This window comes from Procambarus clarkii, chromosome 56 (assembly GCF_040958095.1).
Source record: "Procambarus clarkii isolate CNS0578487 chromosome 56, FALCON_Pclarkii_2.0, whole genome shotgun sequence".
Taxonomy (NCBI): domain Eukaryota; kingdom Metazoa; phylum Arthropoda; class Malacostraca; order Decapoda; family Cambaridae; genus Procambarus; species Procambarus clarkii.
Genome location: NC_091205.1, coordinates 16,217,860 through 16,230,881, shown reverse-complemented (window position 1 = coordinate 16,230,881; position 13,022 = coordinate 16,217,860). Strand labels below are relative to the sequence as shown.

The following is a 13,022-nucleotide window of genomic DNA, read 5'->3' as shown; positions in this document are numbered from 1 at the left end:
ACAACTGTAACCTGAGAACACTAAACAGAGTTTTACTTATGCTAACATTAAACAGCTTGTCTTATATACTCGCATTTGGGTGAGGTGATGTGTTGCAACAGTTTTGGAAGAGGTGAACAAACTTTTGACCAACGCAGAACACGGAACAATGGGTATAAATTGGATAAATGAGAGGGAAGAATGGAAGTAACTGCAAAGGGCCCATTGACCCATACTTCCTCTTGATGCTTCTATATTGGTACGGAGTCTTGAAGTGGGTAGAATATAGTTGTGCATCAATTGGCTGTTGATTGCTGGTGTTGACTTCTTGATGTGTAGTGCCTCACAGATGTCAAGCTGCTTGCTATCGCTGTATCTATCGATGATTTCTGTGTTGTTTGTTAAGACTTCTCTGGTGATGGCCTGGTTGTGGGAAGAGATATGTTTCTTAATGGAGCCCTGTTGCTTATGCATTGTTAATCGCCTGGAAAGAGATGTTGTTGTCTTGCCTATATACTGAGTTCTTTGAGGCTTACAGTCCCCAAGTGGGCATTCGAAGGTATAGACGACGTTAGTCTCCTTTAAGGCGTTCTGCTTTGTGTCAGGAGAGTTTTTCATGAGTAGGTTGGCTGTTTTTTTGGTTTTATAGTAAATTGTCAATTGTATCTTCTGATTTTTGTCTGTAGGGAAAACGTTCCTATTAACAATATCTTTCAGGACCCTTTCCTCCGTTTTATGAGCTGTGGAAAAGAAGTTCCTGTAAAATAGTCTAATAGGGGGTACAGGTGTTGTGTTAGTTGACTCTTCAGAGGTTGCATGGTGTTTCACCTTCCTTTTTATGATGTCTTCAACGAAACCATTGGAGAAGCCGTTGTTGACTAGGACCTGCCTTACCCTACAGAGTTCTTCATCGACTTGCTTCCATCCTGAGCTGTGGCTTAGAGCACGGTGGACATAAGCGTAGCCAACATTCCCCTTGTACTTGCCAACCCTATGCCCTACCAAGAACCCACCCGAAGCCGGACAGACACCCACCTGGAGCCCGAACAGTCACCCACCCGGAGCCCGCCAGTTGAGTGAACCGGAGCCCGCCAGTTGAGTGAACTGGAACCCGTCAGTTGAGTACCTGGAGCCCGCCCCGAGCCCTACCGAGAACCCACCCTGAGCCCGACCAAGAACCTACCCCGAGCCCTACAGAGGTTCCTTAAGCCCGAGAGCCTATCCCGATCCCGAAAGAGCCCACCCCGACCCCTACCGAGAACCCACCCCCCAAGCCCTACCGAGAACCCACCCCCCCCAAGCCCTACCGAGAACCCACCCCCCCAAGCCCTACCGAGAACCCACCCCCCCAAGCCCTACCGAGAACCCACCCCCCCAAGCCCTACCGAGAACCCACCCCCCCAAGCCCTACCGAGAACCCACCCCCCCAAGCCCTACCGAGAACCCACCCCCCCAAGCCCTACCGAGAACCCACCCCCCCAAGCACTACCGAGAACCCACCCCCCCAAGCCCTACCGAGAACCCACCCCCCAAGCCCTACCGAGAACCCACCCCCCAAGCCCTACCTGAGAACCCAGCCCCCAAGCCCTACTGAGAACCCAGCCCCAAGCCCTTACCGAGAACCCAGCCCCAAGCCCTACCGAGAACCCAGCCCAATAGCCCTACCGAGAACCCAGCCCCAAGCCCTACCAAGAACCCACCCCAAGCCCTACCAAGAACCCACCCGAAGCCGGACAGACACCCACCTGGAGCCCGAACAGTCACCCACCCGGAGCCCGACCAGTCAAACACCCGGAGCCCGCCAGTTTAGTAAACCGGAGCCCGCCAGTTGAATGAACCGGAGCCCGCCAGTTGAGTGAACTGGAACCCGTCAGTTGAGTACCTGGAGCCTGCCCCGAGCCCTACCGAGAACCCACCCTGAGCCCGACCAAGAACCTACCCCGAGCCCTACAGAGGTTCCCCAAGCCCGAGAGCCTATCCCGAAAGAGCCCACCCCGAGCCTGACCTGGAGCCAACCCCAAACCTTACCAAGAACCCACTCCCAAGCCCTACCAAGAACCCACCCCCAAGCCCTACCAAGAACCCAGCCCTAATACCTACCAAGAACCCACCCCAAGCCCTACCAAGAACCCACCCGAAGCTGGACAGACACCCACCTGGAGCCCGAACAGTCACCCACCCGGAGCCCGACCAGTCAAACACCCGGAGCCCGCCAGTTTAAGTAAACCGGAGCCCGCCAGTTGAGTGAACCGGAGCCCGCCAGTTGAGTGAACTGGAACCCGTCAGTTGAGTACCTGGAGCCCGCCCCGAGCCCTACCGAGAACCCACCCTGAGCCCGACCAAGAACCTACCCCGAGCCCTACAGAGGTTCCCCAAGCCCGAGAGCCTATCCCCATCCCGAAAGAGCCCACCCCGACCCCTACCGAGAACCCACCCCCCAAGCCCTACCGAGAACCAACCCCCCCTAAGCCCTACCGAGAACCCCCCCCCCAAGCCCTACCGAGAACCCCCCCCAAGCCCTACCGAGAACCCACCCCCCCAAGCCCTACCGAGAACCCACTCCCCCAAGCCCTACCGAGAACCCCCCCCAAGCCCTACCGAGAACCCACCCCCCAAGCCCTACCAAGAACCCACCCCCCAAGCCCTACCGAGAACCCACCCCAGCAAGCCCTACCGAGAACCCAGCCCAAAGCCCTACCGAGAACCCGGCCCAAAGCCCTACCGAGAACCCAGCCCCAATACCTACCAAGAACCCACCCCAAGCCCTACCAAGGACACACCCGAAGCCGGACAGACACCCACCTGGAGCCCGAACAGTCACCCACCCGGAGCCCGACCAGTCAAACACCCGGAGCCCGCCAGTTTAGTAAACCGGAGCCCGCCAGTTGAATGAACCGGAGCCCGCCAGTTGAGTGAACTGGAACCCGTCAGTTGAGTACCTGGAGCCTGCCCCGAGCCCTACCGAGAACCCACCCTGAGCCTGACCAAGAACCTACCCCGAGCCCTACAGAGGTTCCCCAAGCCCGAGTGCCTATCCTGATCCCGAAAGAGCCCACCCTGAGCCTGACCGGGAGCCAACCCCAAACCCTACCAAGAACCCACCCCCAAGCCCTACCAAGAACCCACCCCCAAACCCTACCAAGAACCCAGCCCTAATACCTACCAAGAACCCACCCCAAGCCCTACCAAGAACCCACCCGAAGCTGGACAGACACCCACCTGGAGCCCGAACAGTCACCCACCCGGAGCCCGACCAGTCAAACACCCGGAGCCCGCCAGTTTAGTAAACCGGAGCCCGCCAGTTGAGTGAACCGGAGCCCGCCAGTTGAGTGAACTGGAACCCGTCAGTTGAGTACCTGGAGCCCGCCCCGAGCCCTACCGAGAACCCACCCTGAGCCCGACCAAGAACCTAGCTACCCCGAGCCCTACACAGGTTCCCCAAGCCCGAGAGCCTATCCCGATCCCGAAAGAGCCCACCCCGAGCCCTACCGAGAACCCACCCCCCAAGCCCTACCGAGAACCCACCCCCCAAGCCCTACCAAAACCCACCCCCAAGCCCTACCAAGAACCCAGCCCTAATTCCTACCAAGAACCCACCCCAAGCCCTACCAAGAACCCACCCGAAGCTGGACAGACACCCACCTGGAGCCCGAACAGTCACCCACCCGGAGCCCGACCAGTCAAACACCCGGAGCCCGCCAGTTTAGTAAACCGGAGCCCGCCAGTTGAGTGAACCGGAGCCCGCCAGTTGAGTGAACTGGAACCCGTCAGTTGAGTACCTGGAGCCCGCCCCGAGCCCTACCGAGAACCCACCCTGAGCCCGACCAAGAACCTACCCCGAGCCCTACAGAGGTTCCCCAAGCCCGAGAGCCTATCCCGATCCCGAAAGAGCCCACCCCTGACCCCTACCGAGAACCCACCCCCCAAGCCCTACCGAGAACCCACCCCCCCAAGCCCTACCGAGAACCCACCCCCCCAAGCCCTACCGAGAACCCACCCCCCCAAGCCCTACCGAGAACCCACCCCCCCAAGCCCTACCGAGAACCCCCCCCAAAGACCTACCGAGAACCCACCCCCCCCCAAGCCCTACCGAGAACCCACCCCCCAAGCCCTACCGAGAACCCACTCCCCCAAGCCCTACCGAGAACCCACTCCCCCAAGCCCTACCGAGAACCCACCCCCCCCAAGCCCTACCGAGAACCCACCCCCCAAGCCCTACCGAGAACCCAGCCCAAAGCCCTACCGAGAACCCAGCCCAAAGCCCTACCGAGAACCCAGCCCAAAGCCCTACCGAGAACCCAGCCCCAATACCTACCAAGAACCCAGCCCCAATACCTACCAAGAACCCACCCCAAGCCCTACCAAGGACCCACCCGAAGCCGGACAGACACCCACCTGGAGCCCGAACAGTCACCCACCCGGAGCCCGACCAGTCAAACACCCGGAGCCCGCCAGTTTAGTAAACCGGAGCCCGCCAGTTGAGTGAACCGGAGCCCGCCAGTTGAGTGAACTGGAACCCGTCAGTTGAGTACCTGGAGCCCGCCCCGAGCCCTACCGAGAACCCACCCTGAGCCCGACCAAGAACCTACCCCGAGCCCTACAGAGGTTCCCCAAGCCCGAGAGCCTATCCCGATCCCGAAACAGCCCACCCCGACCCCTACCGAGAACCCACCCCCCCAAGCCCTACCGAGAAACCCCCCCCCCCAGCCCTACCGAGAACCCACCCCCCCAAGCCCTACCGAGAACCCCCCCCCCAAGCCCTACTGAGAACCCACTCCCCCAAGCCCTACCGAGAACCCCCCCCCCCAAGCCCTACCGAGAACCCACCCCCCAAGCCCTACTGAGAACCCACCCCCCAAGCCCTACCGAGAACCCACCCCGCAAGCCCTACCGAGAACCCAGCCCAAAGCCCTACCGAGAACCCAGCCCAAATCCCTACCGAGAACCCAGCCCCAATACCTACCAAGGACCCACCCGAAGCCGGACAGACACCCACCTGGAGCCCGAACAGTCACCCACCCGGAGCCCGACCAGTCAAACACCCGGAGCCCGCCAGTTTAGTAAACCGGAGCCCGCCAGTTGAATGAACCGGAGCCCGCCAGTTGAGTGAACTGGAACCCGTCAGTTGAGTACCTGGAGCCTGCCCCGAGCCCTACCGAGAACCCACCCTGAGCCCGACCAAGAACCTACCCCGAGCCCTACAGAGGTTCCCCAAGCCCGAGAGCCTATCCCGATCCCGAAAGAGCCCACCCCGAGCCTGACCGGGAGCCAACCCCAAACCCTACCAAGAACCCACCCCCAAGCCCTACCAAGAACCCACCCCCAAGCCCTACCAAGAACCCAGCCCTAATACCTACCAAGAACCCACCCCAAGCCCTACCAAGAACCCTCCCGAAGCTGGACAGACACCCACCTGGAGCCCGAACAGTCACCCACCCGGAGCCCGACCAGTCAAACACCCGGAGCCCGCCAGTTTAGTAAACCGGAGCCCGCCAGTTGAGTGAACCGGAGCCCGCCAGTTGAGTGAACTGGAACCCGTCAGTTGAGTACCTGGAGCCCGCCCCGAGCCCTACCGAGAACCCACCCTGAGCCCGACCAAGAACCTAGCTACCCCGAGCCCTACAGAGGTTCCCCAAGCCCGAGAGCCTATCCCGATCCCGAAAGAGCCCACCCCGAGCCCTACCGAGAACCCACCCCCCAAGCCCTACCGAGAACCCACCCCCCAAGCCCTACCGCGAACCCACCCTCAAGCCCTACCAAAACCCACCCTCAAGCCCTACCAAGAACCCTGCCCTAATACCTACCAAGAACCCACCTCAAGCCCTACCAAGAACCCACCCGAAGCTGGACAGACACCCACCTGGAGCCCGAACAGTCACCCACCCGGAGCCCGACCAGTCAAACACCCGGAGCCCGCCAGTTTAGTAAACCGGAGCCCGCCAGTTGAGTGAACCGGAGCCCGCCAGTTGAGTGAACTGGAACCCGTCAGTTGAGTACCTGGAGCCCGCCCCGAGCCCTACCGAGAACCCACCCTGAGCCCGACCAAGAACCTACCCCGAGCCCTACAGAGGTTCCCCAAGCCCGAGAGCCTATCCCGATCCCAAAAGAGCCCACCCCGACCCCTACCGAGAACCCACCCCCCAAGCCCTACCGAGAACCCCCCCCCCCCAAGCCCTACCGAGAACTCCCCCCCAAGCCCTACCGAGAACCCCCCCCCCCAAGCCCTACCGAGAACCCACCCCCCTAAGCCCTACTGAGAACCCACTCCCCCAAGCCCTACCGAGAACCCCCCCCAAGCCCTACCGAGAACCCACCCCCCAAGCCCTACCGAGAACCCACCCCCCAAGCCCTACCGAGAACCCACCCCGCAAGCCCTACCGAGAACCCAGCCCAAAGCCCTACCGAGAACCCAGCCCAAAGCCCTACCAAGAACCCAGCCCCAATACCTACCAAGAACCCACCCCAAGCCCTACCAAGGACCCACCCGAAGCCGGACAGACACCCACCTGGAGCCCGAACAGTCACCCACCCGGAGCCCGACCAGTCAAACACCCGGAGCCCGCCAGTTTAGTAAACCGGAGCCCGCCAGTTGAATGAACCGGAGCCCGCCAGTTGAGTGAACTGGAACCCGTCAGTTGAGTACCTGGAGCCTGCCTCGAGCCCTACCGAGAACCCACCCTGAGCCCGACCAAGAACCTACCCCGAGCCCTACAGAGGTTCCCCAAGCCCGAGAGCCTATCCCGATCCCGAAAGAGCCCACCCCGAGCCCTACCGAGAACCCCAACCCCCCCAAGCCCTACCGAGAACCCACCCCTCAAGCCCTACCAAAACCCACCCCCAAGCCCTACCAAGAACCCAGCCCTAATACCTACCAAGAACCCACCCCAAGCCCTACCAAGAACCCACCCGAAGCTGGACAGACACCCACCTGGAGCCCGAACAGTCACCCACCCGGAGCCCGACCAGTCAAACACCCGGAGCCCGCCAGTTTAGTAAACCGGAGCCCGCCAGTTGAGTGAACCGGAGCCCGCCAGTTGAATGAACTGGAACCCGTCAGTTGAGTACCTGGAGCCCGCCCCGAGCCCTACCGAGAACCCACCCTGAGCCCGACCAAGAACCTACCCCGAGCCCTACAGAGGTTCCCCAAGCCCGAGAGCCTATCCCGATCCCGAAAGAGCCCACCCCGACCCCTACCGAGAACCCACCCCCCAAGCCCTACCGAGAACCCCCCCCCCCAAGCCCTACCGAGAACCCACCCCCCCAAGCCCTACCGAGAACCCACCCCCCCAAGCCCTACCGGGAACCCACCTCCCCCAAGCCCTACCGAGAACCCCCCCCCCCAAAGACCTACCGAGAACCCCCCCCCCAAGCCCTACCGAGAACCCACCCCCCAAGCCCTACCGAGAACCCACTCCCCCAAGCCCTACCGAGAACCCACTCCCCCAAGCCCTACCGAGAACCCACTCCCCCAAGCCCTACCGAGAACCCACCCCCCCAAGCCCTACCGAGAACCCACCCCCCCAAACCCTACCGAGAACCCACCCCCCAAGCCCTACCGAGAACCCAGCCCAAAGCCCTACCGAGAACCCAGCCCAAAGCCCTACCGAGAACCCAGCCCCAATACCTACCAAGAACCCACCCCAAGCCCTACCAAGGACCCACCCGAAGCCGGACAGACACCCACCTGGAGCCCGAACAGTCACCCACCCGGAGCCCGACCAGTCAAACACCCGGAGCCCGCCAGTTTAGTAAACCGGAGCCCGCCAGTTGAGTGAACCGGAGCCCGCCAGTTGAGTGAACTGGAACCCGTCAGTTGAGTACCTGGAGCCTGCCCCGAGCCCTACCGAGAACCCACCCTGAGCCCGACCAAGAACCTACCCCGAGCCCTACAGAGGTTCCCCAAAGCCCGAGAGCCTATCCCGATCCCGAAAGAGCCCACCCCGAGCCTGACCGGGAGCCAACCCCAAACCCTACCAAGAACCCACCCCCAAGCCCTACCAAGAACCCACCCCCAAGCCCTACCAAGATCCCACCCCCAAGCCCTACCAAGAACCCTGCCCTAATACCTACCAAGAACCCACCCCAAGCCCTACCAAGAACCCACCCGAAGCTGGACAGACACCCACCTGGAGCCCGAACAGTCACCCACCCGGAGCCCGACCAGTCAAACACCCGGAGCCCGCCAGTTTAGTACACCGGAGCCCGCCAGTTGAGTGAACCGGAGCCCGCCAGTTGAGTGAACTGGAACCCGTCAGTTGAGTACCTGGAGCCCGCCCCGAGCCCTACCGAGAACCCACCCTGAGCCCGACCAAGAACCTACCCCGAGCCCTACAGAGGTTCCCCTAGCCCGAGAGCCTATCCCGATCCCGAAACAGCCCACCCCGACCCCTACCGAGAACCCACCCCCCAAGCCCTACCAAGAACCCACCCCCCAAGCCCTACCGAGAACCCACCCCCCAAGCCCTACCGAGAACCCAGCCCCAAGCCCTACCGAGAACCCAGCCCCAAGCCCTACCGAGAACCCAGCCCCAAGCCCTACCGAGAACCCAGCCCCAAGCCCTACCGAGAACTCAGCCCCAAGCCCTACCGAGAACTCAGCCCCAAGCCCTACCGAGAACCCACCCCCAAGCCCTACCGAGAACCCACCCCAAGCCCTACCGAGAACCCACCCCCAAGCCCTACCGAGAACCCACCCGAAGCCGGACAGACACCCACCTGGAGCCCGAACAGTCACCCACCCGGAGCCCGACCAGTCAAACACCCGGAGCCCGCCAGTTTAGTAAACCGGAGCCCGCCAGTTGAGTGAACCGGAGCCCGCCAGTTGTGTGAACTGGAACCCGTCAGTTGAGTACCTGGAGCCTGCCCCGAGCCCGACCGAGAACCCACCCAGAGCCCTACCGAGAACCCACCCTGATCCCTACAGAGAACCCACCCCTAGTCCTACCATGAAAACACCCTGAGCCCTACAGAGAACCCACCCTGGGCCCGACCAAGAACCTACCCCGAGCCCTACAGAGGTACCCCAAGCCTGAGAGCCCATCCCGAACCCGAAAGAGCCCACCCTGAGCCTGACCAGGAGCCAACCCTAAGTCCTACCAAGAACCCACCCCGAAGCCCTACCAAGAACATACCCGAAGCCGGACAGACACCCACCTGGAGCCCGAACAGTCACCCACCCGGAGCCCGACCAGTCAAACACCCGGAGCCCGCCAGTTTAATAAACCGGAGCCCGCCAGTTGAGTGAACCGGAGCCCGCCAGTTGAGTGAACTGGAACCCGTCAGTTGAGTACCTGGAGCCCGCCCCGAGCCCTACCGAGAACCCACCCCGAGCCCTACCGAGAACCCACCCCGAGCCCTACCAAGAACCCACACCCCCCCGAGCCCTACCAAGAACCCACACCCCCCCGAGCCCTACCAAGAACCCACACCCCCCCGAGCCCTACCAAGAACCCACACCCCCCGAGCCCTACCAAGAACCCACACCCCCCCGAGACCTACCAAGAACCCACACCTCCCTGAGCCCTACCAAGAACCCACACCCCCCCCCCCCGAGCCCTACCAAGAACCCACACCCCCCCGAGCCCTACCAAGAACCCACACCCCCCGAGCCCTACCAAGAACCCACACCCCCCCGAGCCCTACCAAGAACCCACACCCCCCGAGCCCTACCAAGAACCCACACCCCCCCAAGCCCTACCAAGAACCCACACCCCCCCAAGCCCTACCAAATACCCACACCCCCCCCAAGCCCTACCAAGAACCCCCCCCCCCCAAGTCCTACCAAGAACCCACAACCCCCCCCCCCAAGCCCTACCAAGAACCCACACCCCCCCAAGCCCTAGCAAGTACCCACACCCCCCCCAAGCCCTAGCAAGTACCCACACCCCCCCCAAGCCCTACCAAGAACCCACCCGAAGCCGGACAGACACCCACCTGGAGCCGGACAGACACCCACCTGGAGCCCGAACAGTCACCCACCCAGAGCCCGCCAGTTGAGTACCTAAAGCCTGCCCGGAGCCCCGACCGACAACCCACCCCTGAGCCCCGACTGACAACCCACCCGAGCCCCGACCGACAACCCACCCCGGAGCCCCGACCGACAACCCACCCCGGAGCCCCGACCGACAACCCACCCCGGAGCCCCGACCGACAACCCACCCCGGAGCCCCGACCGACAACCCACCCCGGAGCCCCGACCGACAACCCACCCCGGAGCCCCGACCGACAACCCACCCCGGAGCCCCGACCGACAACCCACCCCGGAGCCCCGACCGACAACCCACCCCGGAGCCCCGACCGACAACCCACCCCGGAGCCCCGACCGACAACCCACCCCGGAGCCCCGACCGACAACCCACCCCGGAGCCCCGACCGACAACCCACCCCGGAGCCCCGACCGACAACCCACCCCGGAGCCCCGACCGACAACCCACCCCGGAGCCCCGACCGACAACCCACCCCGGAGCCCCGACCGACAACCCACCCCGGAGCCCCGACCGACAACCCACCCCGGAGCCCCGACCGACAACCCACCCCGGAGCCCCGACCGACAACCCACCCCGGAGCCCCGACCGACAACCCACCCCGGAGCCCCGACCGACAACCCACCCCGGAGCCCCGACCGACAACCCACCCCCGAGCCCCGACCGACAACCCACCCCGGAGCCCCGACCGACAACCCACCCCGGAGCCCCGACCGACAACCCACCCCGGAGCCCCGACCGACAACCCACCCCGGAGCCCCGACCGACAACCCACCCCGGAGCCCCGACCGACAACCCACCCCGGAGCCCCGACAGAGAACCCACTTGGGGCCCGACAGAGAACCCACTTGGGGCCCGACAGAGAACCCACTTGGGGCCCGACAGAGAACCCACTTGGGGCCCGACAGAGAACCCACTTGGGGCCCGACAGAGAACCCACTTGGGGCCCGACAGAGAACCCACTTGGGGCCCGACAGAGAACCCACTTGGGGCCCGACAGAGAACCCACTTGGGGCCCGACAGAGAACCCACTTGGGGCCCGACAGAGAACCCACTTGGGGCCCGACAGAGAACCCACTTGGAGCCCGACAGAGAACCCACTTGGAGCCCGACAGAGAACCCACTTGGAGCCCGACAGAGAACCCACTTGGAGCCCGACAGAGAACCCACTTGGAGCCCGACAGAGAACCCACTTGGAGCCCGACAGAGAACCCACTTGGAGCCCGACAGAGAACCCACTTGGAGCCCGACAGAGAACCCACTTGGAGGCCGACAGAGAACCCACCCCGCGCCCAACCTTTCATGGAGAAAATTGAACACCAGGCGACAAAAATAATTGCAGAATGAGGTCTAGTTTCATACCATGAACGGTTGAGGGTCACAGGGCTAACAACACTGCAAACTAGGCATGCCAGGATGGATCTCACCGAAACTATTAAAATATCGACTTGAATCGACTTGAGAATGGTCCAGGACGGACCGAAACTCGTCGTCCCTTCAACTTCTTGTGTGTGGTCTGGTCAACATACTTCAGCCACGTTATTGTGACTCATCGCCTGCCTATTAAAATATTGAACAGTTTCGAAGATATGGATCTAGAGAACAACTTCAAAAGGTCAGATGGAACACAAACAAGGAACAACGGTTTCAAGTCCAACAAGCCGCAGTGTAGGACTGAAAACATAAGCTATATTTTCACCCACAGGGTTATAAACCCATGGAACCGCCTATCTGCTAAAGCAGTAAATAACATAACACTTGAATTGTAAAATCCAATTTGAAAAAAAATCGGAACAAATGGGGGACCTGATCTGCTACCAGAAATTTTAGCCAAATATCCCCAGTCTGCTAACTGTAGGTAGTAACCGAGTGATTGTAACCTATCCACCGCTGCCCACTGGATGGGGGGCGGTGTGCAGGACAAACATAAATTGTGACACTAGCTCTCCACATATGTCAGGTGCTTAATTTAGAACCTGTACTTGAGGTCGATCTCGAACCCATTGTTGATGTGACGACTTGTATTGAATTTTGTAACATCAAGATTGTAACTTGCTTAGCTAAATGAATTGTGGGGTTCAGTCCCTGAGCCCATTATGTGCCTCTGTAACCCTTTCCACTACCGCCCAGCAGAGGTACAACAGGTACTCAGAGAGAACTATCAACATCAGAGGCCCGAGACTGTTCAACACGCTTCCACTACACATAAGGGGCATAACTGGCCGACCCCTCACAGTGTTCAAGAGAGAACTGGATAAGCACCTCCAAAGGATACCTGATCAACCAGGCTGTGACGCATACGTCAGGCTGCGAGCAGCCGCGTCCAACAGCCTGGTTGATCAGTCCAGCAACCAGGAGGCCTGGTCGACGACCAGGTCGCGGGGACACTAAGCAAGGAAGCACCTCAAGGTAGCCCACAAGATGGGTATGGGGTGCATAATAAACGAACTAAACTAACATCTCTCCGCAGTCTCCGTGGTGTAGTGGTAAGACACTCGCCTGGCGTTCCGCGAGCGCTATGTCATGGGTTCGTATCCTGGCCGGGGAGGATTTACTGGGCGCAAATCCTTAACTGTAGCCTCTGTTTAACGCAACAGTAAAATGTGTACTTGGATGAAAAAACGATTCTTCGCGGCAGGGGATCGTATTCCAGGGATCATAGGATTAAGGACTTGCCCAAAACGCTACGCGTACTAGTGGCTGTACAAGAATGTAACAACTCTTGTATATATCTCAAAAAAAAAATAAATAAAAAATAAAAAAAAAAAATAAAAATAAAATAAAATAAAAAAAAAAAAAAAAGAAAAATAAAATAAAAAAAAAAAAAAACATTGATAGGCATTGTTCGAAGGAAACTCCATACGCGAAACCCCATTATATTATATAATTCTATATACTGTGTATATATAAGATATAAATATGTCAAAAAGAATTATCACTCTTACCTGGAGCAATGTTGCTGATGTCGGAAATCAGCAGTACATGTTGTCGCATTGGCGGCAGCGACAGTACTGACCAGCTGAGCCTTCAACGACCAACCGCTGTTTGAACGCCATTTTG

General features: G+C 60.5%; 1 long non-coding RNA gene across 1 annotated transcript in view; it reads right to left on the bottom strand.

Annotated features, from left to right (window-relative positions):
* Window positions 1-13,022, bottom strand: part of LOC123770652 (uncharacterized) — a 20,553-nt gene extending 7,531 nt beyond the window's left edge. The window contains exon 1 of the long non-coding RNA XR_006774377.2: window positions 12,908-13,022. This is a non-coding gene — a long non-coding RNA (uncharacterized lncRNA). The remainder of the gene's footprint in view (window positions 1-12,907) is intronic.